General features: G+C 37.3%; 1 protein-coding gene across 1 annotated transcript in view; it reads right to left on the reverse strand.

The window, feature by feature from the left end:
* The window catches only part of RALB (RAS like proto-oncogene B), a 45382-nt gene extending 26851 nt beyond the window's left edge, over positions 1-18531 (reverse strand). Inside the window, exon 1 of the mRNA XM_040069436.2 lies at positions 18126-18531. The gene's annotated coding sequence lies outside the window, so the exon portion shown is untranslated. The remainder of the gene's footprint in view (positions 1-18125) is intronic.
* Positions 18532-19324: the final 793 nt, after the last annotated feature.

Consider the following 19324-nt stretch of genomic DNA (forward strand, 5'->3'; position numbering starts at 1 on the left):
CTTCCACTTTCTAAACAAGTAACATTTCAGTAGAGATGGAAAAATTTGTCTCCGGCTGTTGCTTTATCCTGCCACAACATCTTTTAAACTGCAAATTCCTGAAGATGGGGACAGTATTATTTGTGCATGTATTTAGTTTCTAAGAATGTAACAGGGCACTGTGTGTCACTGTCAGAGTCATAAACAACAGTAAGTGTGGTGGGATGACTGAACAGTAAATATTTTTTCCTTGCAAAGTTTAGGATTCATGGTTCCCTTCTGAGCAGTTCTAAATAGAAATTAGAAGAAGTTAGTTCCAGAAACTGGTGATGGGAAAAATGTGAATCCCAGATATTCAGCTCTTTTCCTACTCAATTTGCACACCTGGTTATTCTTTGATAGTATTCATAGGGGAAACAGAGGGATGCCTGGGAAACAGAAGCACTCCCCCACTGTATTATCTAGAATGCTGTGATGTCCCATTTGTTCCCAAAATACACAGTTGTATGTACAGAGTTGAGCTGCCAGTCAGTCTAGGCTCAGATAACTTGTAAGAAGAGGTACATGTACATACTGTACCCTCAAACAGAGTTTGTTCTAAATTAAAAATAATGTAGTCAAAAATGATTTTCTATTTGGGCATGGATAGCCTAACAAGAAGTAAATTTTACAGATTATTTGTATACTTAAGAGAATGCAGCTGACCTCACCATTATTTATGAACTTCAGCATTCAAAACCCATAAAGCAATAAACTAAAATATATCTGAAACAAGAAATAGCAGATGAAATATGACTCTGGTTTTGGTCTTGTAGGAGATTATGGTGTTTTGACTGTACCATTCACTTTATTTTTGTTGCAAACAGCCAGAAGTCACCACACTAAAATAAAGTTCACTGTCAAATAACCTTTCCATTTCAGATACAGCTGGGATTTGTCAGGATCATATCACAAGGTCATTTTTAAGGAGATTCTCACTGACATTTTGTGAGGTAAGGGATTTCACATTCCAGTTTTACAAGTGTTACACTTCTGATCGTCATGATTATCAACACCATGACAGATTTAGGGCCTGATCTTGGAACTTTTACAGAAGGAGCTAAGTTTATTTTAAATAACTTGATAGCCAAGAATCAAAAGAAAATAAAGGGTCTACAAAGAGTTAGAAGAGGTCATTCCATGGCCCAAAGCCAAGATCAGTTACACATATATAATTTTTGGCATGCAGTTTTTTAAAATGCAGTTAAGATTGTGGTATTATCATAGCAGTTTGTTTAAAGTACTGAACTACTTTATCGTAAGAAAAAAACCAACAACATTTATCTTAACTGTCGCTTTCTGCAGATTAAGCATATTAATTAGTTGCATACTGGACATAGCTGTGAGATTAATTTTTTCCCCTTTTTTGCACCAGTTTGATAAATATTCAAAAATCATTACTTTTTTTCATTCTTGATAGTTCTTTTCCTCTTTCAAATAACACCTGATTTTACAGTTGTTTTTTGTAGGTCGTATTTCCTAATTGCCAATCACTCTCCTTCCCCTTTGGACTCCCTCCAGCTGGCCCATGTCTCCTGAAGTGAACTGCTGAAGCAGATACATTAAGTAAAGCTTTACTACCTCTGAAATGTAGAGTAGAAAGTGCGCCTTAGTGTCTTATAGACCACACTGAAGCCAATTTGGTAAAACATGAATTATTACAAAAATAGGTAAGGCAGGAGACTTTTTTTTAGAATAATAAGCAGCTAACACAGTTGAGGATTTACCTCCCTGAGTTGAACAGTGCTACCTTGTTGAACAGCTGCTGTTGGAACGTGATGCAAGCATACTTGAAAAAAATTCGTGCTGACAGATCTTGTCCCCCTTATTTTTAAATCAAATTTTCCATATTAAATTATTGACAAATATATTACATTAATGATGAAAATTACTGGCTTTTATAGCAGCCAGCATTCTAGCAGTGTGGGAGCAATACTTCAGGAGGAAAAAGATTTTTCATTTAAAATTATGTTATTTTTAAATATCTACTTCTGTCTGCAATCTCTAATTAAGTTGATGTAACTGAGAATTAAGTTAAAATGTCCTTATGAAAATTAAACCAGATAATTTTTTTTATGCAAACATATTCTGACCATGAAAGCCCTTAAATTTTAGTTTACTATCTTCATTACTATAAGTGCAGTTTTCCCTTTTCCATGTTTAATCACAACATCTTTTGCAAATGTTTGGAAGCTTTGATGCCCCTTCACCGTTTAAGTGGCAATAGATTTTTTTTTCCTAAAGCACCTCCCAACTTAGCAGAGAAATCTTGGCAACTGAATTTTGTAACAGTTTTTGTTATGACAGTATTTTACCTATTCATGAATAGCACTCCTTCTAGAATAAACTCTGACACAACTCGGGTAAAAAATATCAGATTTTTCTTGGACCTACAACATAACTTTGCACTATTGTGCTTGGAAATGTCTAATTAAAGAAGATCTAAATTGAACTTGAATGGAAAATCTCTTCTGGGAGTTCTGTATGAAGTGATTTGAATGGTGGAACAAGTGGCTACAAATTTTGTCTATAAAAATTCCTCTTCAGCTGCACTTTGCTAGAGATACTATTCGCTAAATTTACACCGTATAACACACTGTTGGTTAGTTCTGTATTTAAATACAGAGTTGAAAGCCTTTATAAAGTGGGTAAACCGGGTAGTAAACCTATAGGAACTTACTCCACCAATGAAGTTTATAAGGAAGTATGTGTGCTTATGAATGTAATGTAAATATCATATTGTTATGGCATTACATTGTCCTCAACTAGAGAGTTCGTTAAGCACACAATACAGTCATAGGATAATATTGCTGCCTTTGAGAAGTTTTCACTACTGAGCTGAGTGTTCATGTGTTAGTTTATACAGCATTCTTTTCTAGAACAGACACACTACTTGTGGTTGATAAGTCTACAAAGTCTACTAATACAGTCTACAAAGAGCCCATCCTTTTTTTTTTTTTTCAGTGTTAAATCGATAAAGAGTACAACATGCTTTACATTAGAGAATTAAGGAAAGCAATTTCAAAACAAGCATGTATTGTATCCTGTAACATTTGGGCTTTTGCATTGGTTTTTATCTTTTCATTGAACAGTAACACACACTTAGGATCTGTCAGAAGGGTCAGAGATTAACTTTCTAGATAAGACTATTTGCTAGAAGCAAATTATGTCACTAGTAGCAAATTGCGATTCAATATATTAATAGGTTTAATCAATATTCAATCTGCTAACTCATTAAAAATACATTGTAATTAGAAAAAAAAAAAAAAACCAACAACAAAAAAGCCACTACATTCTGTCTTCCGATGCCACTTACAGTAAATCTCTTATTCCTTTGGAAAAGCTTGGGAGGAACTGTGCTGGTTTGTGGGGTCCTCAGTCTACAAAAGTAATGTACCTTGGCCAAAATATAAGTACAGAACTCTCTCAGTTCATATCTACGGCATAAGCTTCTCTTCAATCCTCAAGTTTTGTTATTTCATTTTGATGTATTTCTGGAATACTATAAAAAATAAAACAGGAGCACTGCAGTAAAATGAAGACTAAAACATTGCCAAGAGCCAGGATGTTCTGAGTTGAAACTTCTGATACTGTGGATAATGTGAGCAAGCAAAGGGGAAATATAAGGAGAAAGGAACCTGTGAAAGGAGAGAGAGATACATATATGTGTGGGTAAATATAAATTGTAATTTAAAAACTGAAACTGTTGTGATTTTGCATAACTTAAATAGTGTTTAAGGGTCAGAAATACTGCTTGTGCCCAAATTCATTGAAGCTACACTGGGTTAAGCACAAGAGAACTGCATTATGTAGTCACAAGCAAATCCACCCACTCTTCTACTTTGGCTGATCTCCTCAAAATAAATAACTGAAATCCCAAATTCATCTCATATTTGCAGCCTAAAAGAACTTGGTTACTGGGAAAGAGTGAGTATTTCCTTTAATTTAGTCTGGCTTTTCCCTTCCATTGCAGGACCATGTTTTAAGACCTTGCAAGTTGTGCTACAGATTTGCCTAGAGCAGAATGGCCCAAGAATGTCTTCTCTGTACATTTTTTGATAAACCACAATTTATTGAATAGTATCATCTCTTGGCTTTCTCAAATCTTGTTTTCTTGTTTTGACATTTTAATAGATGAGAGCAGAATCTGTGTGTAACATTTACTGCAAATCTGCACCTGTACTACTGCTGAATCAGTATGTCTGCAATGCAAATGCTGAACAAATTAATGCAAGACGTTCCATCTATTCAGAAAGAAAACCTAAAATTTACAGTAAAAAATAAACCTATGTCGGCATCTTCTAAAAGTCCTTGAGAACTATGATTCTCTTTAATCATACAAACCACCTTTGTCTAACTTTGAGATCTTTAGTAGGAAGCTTTACACAACCTTTCAGAGAACAATAAATCAAATTTCGACTTTTCAAAATTACTTCGCTGCACTCAGGCATGAATTTCATCTTAACACTGGATCTCTTGAAGGGCAACAACAGACCTTTAGCCTATTTTTCCTGATCAGATTTTCAGTAGCAGAAAATGAATTGGCTTGATTTGGCTCACATAACTACAGTTATTCCCTTTATAACTCTTGCCATTTTTTTAGGCTGTCCATTTTCTATGCAATTGTTCACTAACATTTTAAATGGAATTATAACCAGGTCATAAGATGTAAAATGCCTGCTTTTCCCCTGCCTTTTTTCTCCTGTACCAATTCCTGTGTGTGAAAACATCTGCAAAATACTAAATGTCATTTGATTCACATTTAATCACTAGAGAAATGGTCACAATGTTGAGAGGTGGCCCATAATCATAACTTTTCATTCTCTGGAAACAGTGCACAGTGCATCAAAATTAATGTGGAATCTTCCTTCAGTTCTTTTAAAAAAAAGCAGTCCTTCATGCTCTTTGGAAAGCAAGATTGCCATGGATTTGGCCATTGTGGCTGCAGATATCCATCATGTCAGATGCAAAATGCAGTCACGTCATGCCCATGCTAGATTCAGCTTGATGTAGTTCTGCCTTTTCAGTTTCCTTTCACAGAGCCTAAGCAATGTGACCACCTGCTGAATCCCTGTCTTTAGCATGTAAAGAATCCTTTGTTTGGATCAGCTGGGCTTCTTCGACTTTTTAGCTCAGAAACAGTTTCCTTGTGGCTTTTCTTATACCTCGCCAAGGATTTTCTTGGAGTAACTTGGCAAACTTTCAATTCAGGAAAAGATGGTAAAACTCAATTCCTTTTCCACTTAACTGATTTTCACTTTCTTGCTTTGTTGTATATTAGTGGAGATGGGTCTAAGCTACCATTTCTAAATACAGTCTGAACCATGACAGAAAGAGTTGCAGCACTATTCTGCTTGCAGTTAAAATTTCCTTAAACTTCAGGACTCATCTTTAATACTTCATTAAATTGAGCTCATCTTCACAATTCTTATAATTTCTTGCCCAGAGACAGCTGTGATTTTACAAAAGTTTTCAGTTTCACTGAGCCATAGCTAGGTTTTCTGCCATTAAGCTTCTACATATCTTATGGATGTTTCATTTCGTACTTCTTGTCATGCAAACAAGGCAATTAAAAAGTAGAAGCAGGTAAAAATTTCCTCATGAAAAAAAAAAAAATGAAACTTCTGATGAACTATTTTGCACATAGAAGTAAAAGATTCACTTAGGACATTCACCTGTGTTAGAAGAATTGATTATCAGCATTAAAAGTTAGGAATCATTGTAATATGATTCCAGAGGGCCTTAGGAGACCTCAGATACAGGAGTCTACTCGAGTTAAAAGCAAATGAGATTTGTTCAACAGCTTGATGACAGTCTGTCTCATCCCCAGAATTTTCCAGCTTGGTTTAAAGCTGTGCTCATGAGGCAACACCACACACAAGATCCTTATGATATGTAGCTTGACTGTTGGCTTTTGACATAGCTGTTGCATGACACAGGTGGACTACCTGATAATTACTTGGTCCAGTTCTCAGAAATGGGCATAAATCAAAAATAATCCTTCCTGTCAGTTCCCAAAAGACGTAAGTATAAAAACAAGGTGGGATTGCCATGATTTGTCCTTGGTTGCTGCATCTACAGCATCAATTCACCAGCAGCTTTCACTTTCTCCCTTCTAAAAGCTTTATTAAAAGGGCTACCCTCTTACCATGTTAGTTGTTATAAATGCAGCTGTCATAAAGGAGGATACTGCCTGATTTTACAGATCTCAATGTCACAAATCAACAATGAAAAAGGCTGTAAAATTTATTTCTCTAAAAAGATGGTTTTCATCTCCCTCAAGCTAAATATATGTTTCTTTTGGCTACAGAAGAAATAAGACTTTTTGTGCTTTTCCAGACAGCTAATGGAAGACCATGCTCACCTATCCCTTTAGAGACTTCTTTCAGTATGTAACCATAATTAACAGGAAGACCAGCCTTTAAAGCTGACCAATAAAACATCATCTTTTTAAGATGCACGTTCCTTCTCCATTTAGCAAATTTCAAAAATGTGTCACAGGTTTGGATCATGGAGAGACTCTAAAGTTGCTGCTAGAGGTATGAAAACATGTGAGTACAGATTAGAAAGTGTGTAGCAGACAGAGCTATGATTAATACATTATAAGGCACCACACTTGTGGCTACTCCTGATCTTATTTTAGATCCACAGCACACAGCTATTTCCTATTTGTATTTTCGTCCATGTGCGCTTTTAGCTCTCTGAGAAGCATGCTTTGTGTTCCAGCAGATTTTGAGACAGTTTTTTTATTATTAACCAATATTAATTCTAATTCCGTTTTTGCTAATTCCAAACTTTTGACTATTCATTTTTCAGGAGAGTGTCAATGGCTCCTTGCTCCAGGACATAAATCATTTGTATTCTCAACTCACTAAAGTAGACTTTTCCAGCCTGCTGGAGACACAGCCCCAGTTATTTAGGCAGCCAGGGCTCTCATTCAAACCCTAGGTTTTGAGCTGAACCTTTTTCTCATATGCTCCTGATGTTTTCCAAATCTACCAAACCAGTCTGCTGGCAGCCTTGTTTCAGTTATATAAAAAATGTTTTCGTTCCAGCTCTTACTCTGTTCCATGTACAACCATTTCGTTCTACTTCTGCCAAAACTTTGCCACTCTTATTCTAGTTCCTATTAATAAAATGCACTGTTTCCTGGTCTGCATCCTGTTAGTGCTGACACAATCTCCTCATATCCAGTGTGGGTTCATCCCACCAAGGACAGGAAATGTGCTGCTTTGCTGATTCAAATCCTACCAGAAATAATGCGGACAAAGAAACTTTTAAGAGGGGTAGTTTAGGTAAGAACAGCACAGTTGAGAATGTAATGGTCAAAGTTACAATCACAAAGGGACAAAATATCAGAACTGGCTTGAAAGTCCTTGATAAATGGCAACAGCAATAGTAATGAAACAGTCTGAGAATTTAGCCTAATATCACCTTTCTTCTTTGAGTGTTTTTCCTAAGGTTTTTGTTGTGGCTTTTTTTGCATTAGTTCTTTTTTTTTAAATGTATTCTTCTCTGTATAACTTGTTATTTACACTGGTGTAAGCACATACCAATTTAAATTTATATTATTTAATAAATGTTTTACAAGGATTTTTGGAATTTAATGTTGCTAATATTAACTTTGTGTGGAATCACCTCATGAGGTTGACAGCTTTAGAACTGCCATTTAAGCTGCCATTTGTGACCAGTTGTCTGAAAAGACAACCAAACCCACTTCTAAACAGTTAAAACAATAAACTGTGTGATTAACTGTGGTGGGTTCTTGAAACATTAATAGTACAAAAACTACCTGTGGAACTGGCAATTACTGGACAAGAAGTAAAGGACTATTATGGTGCAAGAGGCTGAACTCTGCGGACTCACCTTGGCTGAGGGGATATGGAAGTTCTGTGTATAAAGGCAAACCATTGTTATTCGAACTCTGCTACTTAGTCACACTAAATATATTTGATTTTCACAAATTATCAAATAGTGTGCAGTAATTGTGCTGCTGAAAGAATGGAAGTTCTCAGCTGAGAATTTAAATGGGACATGGCATAAATATTTAAGCCAAGGCATAGCACAAAAAGGTGAAAACTGACCAAGTGTGCTTGATAAAGGGAGGCAAAACAAAGACAGGTCTTTGAAGAACCCTCGGGTTCTTCATTTCACAGCTCCCTTGAGCAAATTAGAAAGTCACAGTGTAGGAGAGTGAAGTTTAATGGGTACTTTGCACAGTCATATCCAAAATCATGTCTTCTTTTTCTTAATGAAATCTGAATATCTTTCTGCTTCAACAAGGATGGGTAAGGGATTTGCTGTATTAGTAGGGACCCTTTAGCTGATTTAGCATGACTAGGCAGGATGCTCTCCTTCCTCTGAGATTGCCAACGAGTGTCAGGAAGTATTGCCTTCCTTCCTGGCTCCAAGCTTGCTACCTCTACAACATCCTATGCCTCTTCTGGCAGGGCTTCCTTGCCAGAATACAGAGCAGACAGATATGCATACTGTGAAAAAACAGAGGGTCCAGACTTCTCTGGTGGATGCAGTAATCTTATTTCTTTCGTCTCCTCTGTTGTATAAATAACCGTCATGTTTTATCTAGTAGTGGGTATTTTGGCTGGGAAGGATCAATCTCTAATTAACTTTGTTATGATAATTATTATAGCAATGTAAAATTTTTGACAGATTAATTACAATTTTGGAAAGCAAAAATTTTGATATATGCTGTATCAACAGATTTGGGTGTGTTCAATATACCTGCAAAATTTGAGTATGTTCAAAATACCTACAGATGTAATTATTTTCTTTCAATTTTAACTGTCATAATTAGAGGTTCCACCTCTGTAATAATGGATTTTTCCCAGTGATGACTCAGAGGAAATAGTCTCTCCATGCAATTTTTCACAGAGTAAATCACAGAAGTTTCACAAAGTTTTCACTGAAAAAAAAAAAATGCTACTGTAGAGCAAGAATTTAATGTAACCCCGAATAAATACTAGCCTAAATATACGACCAAATGTAACTTCATCAAGTTGTGACCTCACTAGAATAGCATTGGTTTGGGAACCTTTTTACACTGTTACATAGCAGATGTGCACTTCTGAGCTATATTAGCAGCCTATAATACAAGGCAGCACAGACTTAGCATTGTCTTGCAAGAGTAAGCCTTATTTAATGTTTGCATAGTCTAAGACAGTGGGAATGAATTGTATTAGCTGCAGTATTACTGGCCTCCTCTCCCCTTCAGTCCTCTCTGTTTCAAGAGCTATGACTATATTCCATTCCAGTGACTTTAGCACCAAATCTGGATATACATTGAGATGGTGGAGTAAAATTTGACAGCTATTTAAGATGGAGTTAATTTGTACCGTAAAATTACTTCTTGTTTCCTCAGAGTATGGTGCTAATAACAAGATCGTTGTTTGATCCCCATATGGGCCATTCACTTAAAGCTGGACTCAATGATCCTTATGGGTCCCTTCCAACTCAGAATATTCTGTGATTCTGATTACAGAAAGATACAGACACAAATATGCCTTAAAAGGCATAAATGATGCTTAAAGACAAATGCCCCTTCCTTGTGAAGATTATAACTAACAATAAGTAATAAAACCACAATATAAAGAACTACTGCCAGGAGGCAATAGATTCTTTCCAGAGACTATGCTTTCCTATGGAACATGCATGCACTTAGTCATTCTTAGTCTACAATCAGTCCAGATTAAGTACTCTGTTTCTTTTAAAGATGTAAATAGCAACGCCTAGTGGATTAGCATAGAAACATGTTATGGAAGAAATACATCATAGAAAGGATTTGAATTAAGATAGTTTTGAATGTGAGTTCTTCCAGAAATCTTATCAGAAAAGATTTTACATTCAGAAAAGAATAGTTGCTGCTTTTTCATCACAGTTATTCTCTGAGAAACAAGCACTGAAGAGAGATAAGGAAACTTTCTTGTAGACTATTTCTATTATCAAATAGCAACTTTGCTCCACCCTTCCCTTGTATTTGGCTTCTTACAGAGTGCCTGGAGCTGCCGTTTTGTTCCAAGATTACCTTCAGAAAAATCCCCTGCTATTATCAGACATGCTAACAAAAGAAAGAAGTGTCTACTACTTCCAAGGAGGAAAAGTGTCATTAACTGTCGTTGATCAAAATCTGGAGAGGTACCCCCATTAGCTTGACTGAGATGACAATCAATAGGAGTTCAGGACTGTGATTTCGTACCTCCTGCCATTCACACTGTCATACTTGGGCAGTGAATCAGACTTGAGGGGAAGGCTGGGTGGAGTGACAGGCTGCAGGGGGAAATTACTGTCCCTTGCTCCCTACTCTGTGTCCAATCCCTCCTCCTCACCCCCCAACAAGTAGCAAATGAGAACAGCAGTGGTGGAGACGTGCTGCTGCTCTTACCTGCTCAGCAAAGAGAGAAGGCAGCAGGCTATCTAGGAATGTTTCTTTCACATGTCCAAGCACAAAAAATCATTCAGACAGAAGCACAGCAACAACTTCTCTGTATCAGGGTGCTATCCTTGCCCATTTCCCTCTCTTTGGGCTGAGACAGAAGCTCATCCTGAGAATAACCATCACTCCTTTCCTTCTCTTTGGGAAGAGGCAGCAGCTTGCTAGCTGGAATTTCCATAGAAGAGGTGTTTCAGACAAAACAGAAGACCCTGCAGACCAGATTGGGCCAGAGGGCTGCATTTTGAACCATGCTGGTCTAGAATCTCCAAGATTCGTCTCTGTCAGTCTGCATCCACAGACTGTGTTCTGAGTTAGGTCAGTGTTAAGAGCTTTTGGAGATCACTGTTTATATCTGGACATAAAGACTTATTCTATTCTCATTGTGCAAACCTTCTCTTTGCAATAGGATACTGCTCACAGCAGGGATACAAAACCCTATCAGGATAGTCTCAGACATTGGGCAATATTACAAAGGAAACTGTCATTACCCAAGAACTGCACACACAGTTTGTGGCTTTTGGAGTCATCAGTCCTTACTAGAAACAAACAGAGACCAGTATGAACAGGCTGAAGAATTATATTGAACTCATAATTCTGACAGTTGCAGCCAGTTTGATTTTTCCTTGGTTACCCCATTTGTTGTCACAACACTTCATTCTGGAACAGAAACCCAGCGGACAAAGCATGGGATTAGTAAATTAGTAATTTAACTGCACCCTTAGCACTAGTCCTTACGTACTGTGACAATGGAGATTTTTGCACAGTATTATGAGGGAGAGTTGTGTCACAGTGCTGAGGTGGGAAAAGGACTGTTTATGACTGTGATTGATACTGTGTTGCTGCAGCATACTTTTAGTAAGAATAATGCTGCAACATAAATGTTTCTTTCAACTGGGAATATACCTTGTTTGTTAGACTACAGGAGTAGAAGGAATTGCCAGCATTCAAGCTAAGCTCATAAGATGCCTTTTAAGTGAAAACAGAGACTTGGCTGACTGAGACTAAGACGACCAGGACTGAAGAAATTTGGCATTTAGACCACAGTAGTAGCAAAACCAGATGACAAAGCAGAGCTTTAAAAAACCTCTCAGATGGAAAGGTTTGGGATGGAAAGGAAGTGGGAGGAATGGAGGGTGTAGCTTGTTAAGGGGAGCAGATAGGAAACAATGATGCTATTGTGGCAGCAGAGCTGATGAAGGTCAGAGACGATAAGCTCTGATTTGCATTCTTTCAAAACACTCATACAAAGTTAGTGATTTTTTAGTGAAAGATTAGGGACATTGTGGCCAGGGAGTTTGCTGTGCTCGTATGATTGTAATCTGCAGTGCTTTAGTTTTTTAAGCAAAAAACAGTGCCTTCAGCAATTTCATGCAAAGGATATCTGCTTTGCATTAGACTCGCCATAAGCCTTCTGAAGAACTAGCTATAAACATTATGATCTGCACTTTACAGGAAGCTCTGGGAAGGGTCACTCCAAGATCTGGTGTCTGGAGAAGTCACTGGAGGACATGGAACAAGCAATGAGGCTGTCAGGTCTAACTCCATACAATAGATACAAAGCAGAATATTTCCACTTTAAATACGTGCTTTTGTGGCCACCTATTGAAGAACTGTGCCAGACACATGAGACAAGTGTCCCAATGACATGAGACCATAGGTAGATTTTGTGAAATTAATGAGGGTTAGTCCTACAGGGGATACACGTTAAATTTCTTTTACAGAAATTGCTTATACATATCTATCTCCTAGGCAACAGTATTTATCTATATTAACATTCTTTATCTAGTACTAGATGTATAGAATATGCCTAGGATCAGTGCAGTTTAGATTTCCCTTCTTTAGATTTCCTACAGCTTGCCAGGATGTCTGCTTCTGCAGAAACAAAGGTTAATTAAACATATCCGCCCATTAGATCAAGGAGTGAACATTATTACAATCTGGCCCCAAGCTACCTTCTTCAGCTGTCAGCACTGAAAGACACTTGGAACTACAAAGTAGTCCTCAAGCAAAACCAGTTTCAGCAGAAACCACTTATTTCATTGAACAGAGAAGGTCTTCCCCATATTTACAGTTTTTGCTTGTACTTGTCTCGCTGTACCTAGTTCCAGCAAGAAACATTCTAGGGGTATTCTGCAAGTTGTGTGATCCAAGGTTCTTGGACCTTTACAGTGCCATGTTAACACATAATAAGGAATGTTAGAAAAAATCTACCTTGTCTGCATTACTAGTGCCATATTTTATAATTAATAGAGTTTAAGGTAACACGTATTGGATTTTTTTAGTTGTATTGCTTAGCTTTGCCGCTTTCACTGTGCTTGGGCCCGTGTAAGAGGCTGGAAAATAAACTGGTCAACTAACTTACTTCTTTTCACTTTCTTTTCCCTTTCATTTTCTGTCTCTTACGTATAAGCACCATATTACCACAAATGCTTTCTCAATTCTGTGAGTGAAATCTAAAGAATAACACATTAACTATATGAACTCTTCAAAGTAGCACTATGGCCGTACCTCAGTTTCCCTCTTGCTGTCACAGGGAACAAAGTCTGGCAACATATACCTTTCACAAACACGTACTGTTCCATGCCCATAATCCCCACTACTTGAAGAACTGACATTCTTAAAATGTTTTCTTTCTGAGCTGAATCAACAGAACAAGGCTGCGATAGACCTGCCAGAGAGCACTGACCAATAATCCGGTTACTTAAGGTAGGCAGGACACATTGAGGTCTTCTCTGAAAGAAGGAGTTTAAAAAATATTAATTGTGTAAAAAAGCACAGTATCTACTTATTTGTAGAAGCTGGCTTGTATCTATTCTCTTTAATAATAGATGAATTAAGTATAATTCTGCATCCAAAATCCAAGGCCCCTATTTTGTCAGAACTCTTCTCAAATGTGATAGTGTATTATGCATCCCCCATTCTCATTCAGATTATCCACAAGTGATTTTTGTCTCAAGCTGACTCATTCTTCATACTTATTAGCTGAATTGTTAATGAAAAGGAATCTCTACCCATGAACTGAATGTTCATGTATTAATTTCTACTGGTTTGGCTAGTTTTGATCAGACACACAGACCACAGATTTTTTTTTCCTATTCCCAATCTGGAATAGAACACATGAGCATCTTATTTTGAACCCTGTTTTTCACAAATATTGTATAATGTTTGATTAAAATTTTCAGCTTCTCAAACACTATTACCATTACACTTAACAGGTTAATAATAGGAACTACAGATAAAAGGAGACATAAATGAAGACCTACAGAAAAAAAAAGAAAAAAAAAAAATCAGTTATTTGCATTGCTTTCTTGGGTTTGGTTTCAAAGTCTATAAAAGTCACAAAATTGTCTTCTTTGCCCAATTTGTACTGGACAACTCCTGCCTGCTTTTCAAAAACCTTTCGAAAGGCAGCATCTCTGTCCCTGAGAGTCGTACACAGACACAGTGCTGTCTTGCAAACTGCTCATCACTTGGCATCAAGATATTTTCTGATGTCTCTGAGAAAAACCTCTTGCTCTCTAACAAAAACAGAAAGCAAAGCTGAAGTGGTACTCTGATGGGTCTTGGACTGCTGATCACTGATGACATAGCCCTAGTTGCAAAGTGCAAATTATGCTCATAGCTAACGTTTTAAGAATATAAACCCCAAAGGAAAACTCCATGGTAAACTAGAAGTATTGACCCCAAAGAGGAAGCAAAATGTGCTTTTTGGAATATCTCTCCTTGGCATCTTACCTGAAACATTCTGTCTAGCCTGTAATACAGTAGGCAAGATGTGACAATCTTCTTTACAAGTACAACGTGTTAAATTACTTTAGAGTTGTTTCTATAAATATAACATGCCAATGCTTACTGACTGATTCTGCCACCTAGGAGCTTTATTTGCATTCAGCAATGAAGCAGTTGAATTTTTAAGGTATTCTGTTGTTAAATTCCAATTGAGATGTAAGGCTGCCTACGCCACAATGCCCTATTCATTACGTGTGGCAAAAGTCTTAATAAAAATCTTGGAGCTGACCATAGCCCTTGCTGCTTGTCTCACCCACACTAAAAATACTGTATGATACAAAGTATTGTATTGTACAGGTTTAATAGGGAGCAAGCCATGGTAATATAATTTCTTCATTCCTCTTTCCTGTGCCTCTTTAAGTCTTATGCCTACATACATATTTTCTGGGCCATTTATTCTATCCTATGCTGAAGAATGCTATTAAACAGGTAAAATAGCAAGGATTAGAAAAATTTGTACCTGCCCTATCAGCATAAACAACTCTGTGAACTGTGCTCAGGAAAGCTCTAAAGCTGCTGGAGCATTTCATTAATCTGAACATGGGTACTGTTCATTTAAACAAGTCTGCAAGGATTGCATCTCTTTCTCCACCAGTTTATTCAGAGATGACCCAGCATGTACTGCACTTCTAATTCTAAGCACATATTTCTTAACATGATCTTGCTCTTTTGTGTTTCAGGGTACATTTTCATTTAGGCATGACAACATAACCAGCAGTCTATCTTTTGTTTTCTATGGGCCAATAACTTTAGTGAGCTCCATTAATTAAAGCTATGGGCATTATTAAGTGGAATGGGCCTATGCTCATGAGAGTATGAAAAAAGTTACATTGACTGAAGGAGATGCTGGGACTTTTAAGGGCATTTTAAAAGTGTACTTTTTTTTGTGTGTGTGTGTGTGTGTGTGTGTGTGTGAAGATCTGCTAGATAATATTTTTGAAGTTCAGGATCACTGTAAACAAAACATATTGAGCTGATAACCTGAAGCAATATCTGAACAAGAAAGACAAAAAGGTCTTAAGCAAGGAAAACTTTTGTAAATATTTCAGTGGTAAGCAAGGCGATTAAAATATAATATTCCAACATGAAATTGAGAACAATTATTTTAATAGACTAAGGAGTCCATTCAGCTTTAGAGTTAAATCTGTTTTGATGATTAAAATACAGGGAAAAAAAGCAGAAGACATAAAGTCTATTTTCAGCATTAGCACTGACTCACCGTGTGATGTTGAGCAAGTCACTTAATTTACTGCCTCACTCTCTGTCTCACCTGTAAAATGAGGGAGACTGCCTCACAAGTGCTGTGTGGGATTACTTAATTAAACATTTGCTGCACATCTAACATTTCTTGAATGCAAGGTGCTGGAAAATTTATTTTTGAAGACGTATATAAACAGGCTATAAGAGCAGAATCAGGTAGTTTCTATAGAGGAATATATATGCATCTCTTTCATTTGATTCACTCTTTTCTCTGGATTTTCTAAAGCATGGCAACAAAATAATTAACTACAGGAACTATTGGTCAGCAACACAAGTGAGCTAATTGGTGACATCAATATTGGCAGCAGCCTGGGCTGCTGTGATCACACTCTGGTGGAGTTCGCAGTCGCCAGGGATATGGGTTAGGTGAAGAGTAAAGTCAGGCCCCTGAATTCCAGTAAAGCAAAATTCCAGCTCTCCAAGGAGTTAGCAAAAGGAGCCTCCGATAAACTGCCCTCAGAGAAAAAGGAGCAGAACAGAGCTGGCAGACCTAGACATTTTCCATAGAGTGCAGAGCCCTCAATACCCAGATGTAAGAAATCAGGAAAAGGCATGTGGGACAGGGAGAAGATTTGAGATATTCTGCATGGCTTCATCTAGGCCAAGTGGCCAACCTAGTGGCCTGACTACATCACATCTTGTAAAGTTTTAAAACTCTGAGTGAAGCCCTTGAAATAAGTTTATAAGTTGAAAAAAATCATTGCCATTAACTAGACAGACCAAACTATAAGTAGGAATAAAAATATATCATTCTTCTTCAGTAGATCACACAACTGAAATACTAAGGTGGGTTTTTTCCATGACGTATAAGAAAGCTTACATCTAATGGAAGAGAATGGCAGCAATTTAAATCCAGATAAAGGAAATAATGTTTTTCTAAACCAGAATTTTTACTGAACTCATGGCCACACAACTTTGTTGGAACCAAGGTCTCAGTGAATTCAAGAAACAAACATTTCTATGGAAACGTGAACATCCACTGTGATATTCTATGAAATGAAAGAGTTGCAAATCCTTCATGTTGCACAGTGCAAGCCAATTATTAACTGGAAGACATGTAAAAGTACTAATTGGTAGGTATGTAAAAACACAACCTGTGAAGCCTGTTTGACAGCTGATCTCTCTGTGCTGCAGCTGGATCAGAAGCACCCTGTACAGGTCATGGCAGAAGCCTGGAGGAGGTGTTCTAATGGTCACCTCAGGTATAGCAATCTCCATGCTACTGAGGCTGAGCAGCACACAGCACATCTTTTGCATCCTGCTACTCTTATCATAGCCACGTTATAGAAAATGTCAGGTTTGTTCTATCACAAACCTAACTACATCAGCTATTTTTAAACAAAGAGGAGTCTTTACCTCACAGTGCAGTTTAGCAGACAACAAAAAGCAATGCTCTTTGCTAATGCTGTGCTGTGGTCCCATGAAGGAGCTGATCAAATCCACAATGAGCAAATTAAAAACACTAAGTAATGGGATCAATGCCATATGCAAAGGTTATGTGTTTCCTGTTCACACTACCAAGGATTTTTTTGAAGACAGTTATTGTTATCTTAAGTATTCACAAAAATATCCCTCCTGCTTTCTGTTGCTTCCATCTAATCCTAGATTGAGGCCTTTATGTAAAGCATGGTCATAAGTCCTTTACAGCCTTGGAATGAAGTTAGTATTTGGTATTCTAGAGGAAAACAGACACAGGAAAATTCAGATGCTTTATCCTTTTAAAAGCAACTCTCTGGGTTAATAAATAAGTTCCACAAGTTCATTTGGTAGATATAAATGCATTGTCATTTATTTACTTTCATTATAACATTTTTTACGCTGTGAAACATGGATCATACTACCTTACTCTTACATATATTAAATATAATCATAACTATATTATTGATATATTTACCTAGTTTCTACTAAACTAGCATGTCAGAGACATCTAGACAAAACCTTAGCCCTCCACCAATGGTACCAGAGCCTTTAGCTCTACATTTCAGAGCTACAGACCAAGATGGAAAAATGCAGCAGTAACACCACTACAGGTTATAGTTATAATAAAAAGGGTCAATGACTCACTGTGAATGTTTACTTGACCTGCATGCTTTAGGGATGACTGAAGATTATTGAAGACAACTCTTTCTTTTATTCTCCTTTTATTTTGCTTATTACTAGCTGGTACTACTACATTCCTTATATGAAACCAGATTAAGAATAAACAAGAGGTGCTTGTCATCCAGCATTAATCCAGTACCATGTGCTTGGACACAGCTGATTGTATATACATTTTAGCAGTTCTTTTTTTCCTGTCTCTCTGTTGCATCCACAGCAAATAAGTATGTTGCCTGGCACAATACAAGTACCCTTTCTACACCTAGTCCACACCTTTAATCTGATCTCAGCACCCTGAGAGCCTCCCATGCTGCTGCTGTTCCTTTTCTCACCCCACCTGGGCCAGGGAACACCCTTCTCAACTTCACTTCAGCATCAAATACTGACGGCAAGTTTTCCTTTTACTTTTGTGTCCCCAGCTGCACATAAATGTAAATAAACAGAGCAGTGATCGTTCTCTGATGCAACTTTACAAACTAGATAACTGGTTGCTTTCTCAGCTGATACTCACTGTGCTTAAAGGGTCGTTCCTCCTAGAGCAGCAGTTTCTTAAGGAGTATGAATTAGGTAGGCAGGAGGTGGCAGAAGGAGCTCCACTACAGTTTTACAGCCCAATCCATATGATGACTGTAGCTGGACTCCTCCTAGTGCCTCAGAAAGTTACAAGAAAAGGGAAGGGCTCAGGATATGATATCATGCACTCATTCTAAAAACAAGGAAACAGTTGTAGATAATTAAAAAAGTAACAACTTAAAAAATCCTGAATGGCCAATAAGAGAAAATTACTTTTCTAATTCATCTTTTCTACCCCTTCCAGTGGAAAGCTTCAATAAATAAAAATTACAAACTTAGGAAAGTGTTTGCATTGTTAGTAGGACTACCCTAAGAGACCTATTACAACTGAGCCACCTCAGAGCAATGCTTGCTGCTGCCTGTGTCAGAGCTCAAGCTCCGAGCTTGTTACCAGCCCTATTGATTGAAACGTATCCAGCCCCAACACAGCTGGGGCTGCAGCCACAGCTGGGTCTGTGTAAGCAGCAGGGACCCACGTGTATCCACTCCCTGGCAAAATCCTGACTTGCTTATTGCCTTTCTCAGCAAAAGTAAAATCTTCTAAAGCATCTAAGTGATTCAGGAATCTAATTAATATTTTCTAAAGCAATGTAAGCAAACCGGTTTTTAAATTTCACGAAAAATCAATGTGATTTTGTGCAGATTTGCAGGGTTAAGTTTTACTCCTTATATCCTTTTCTAATTGCAAGTCTGCTTCAGGAATAATAATCCATTTGCAGGGATAAATTTATTTACCAAGTAATTGCATATAGCTTTTAAAAAATAAATTAATAAACATTTGAAGCAAAGCAGATGTCCTAACTCAGCACAATTGATCTTTACCTGGATTTAGCTTTGAAGTTTTCTGGTTTTATTTCAGATCTGAAGCAGCATTTGCACACCTGGAAGCTTCTTTGTCCTTTTCAGCTTTATCAATTTGTCTAAAGGCACTCATTTTTCTTTCAAGTTGTCAAAATAATTTTGTTTCTGATATAATCCCATAAAACACACTCAGGAAAATTTAGCCCAGATTTCAAGCAAGCAACATTTTAATGCTGTGTTAGGAATTGCTACATTCTCCATTATGGCAGTCATCATGCTTGCCTTTCAAAATTCTTATTTTGTATTAAAATTTTCCAGTGATTTTGTTCATGCAAC

Source organism: Hirundo rustica, chromosome 7 (assembly GCF_015227805.2).
Source record: "Hirundo rustica isolate bHirRus1 chromosome 7, bHirRus1.pri.v3, whole genome shotgun sequence".
Classification (NCBI taxonomy): Eukaryota; Metazoa; Chordata; class Aves; order Passeriformes; family Hirundinidae; genus Hirundo; species Hirundo rustica.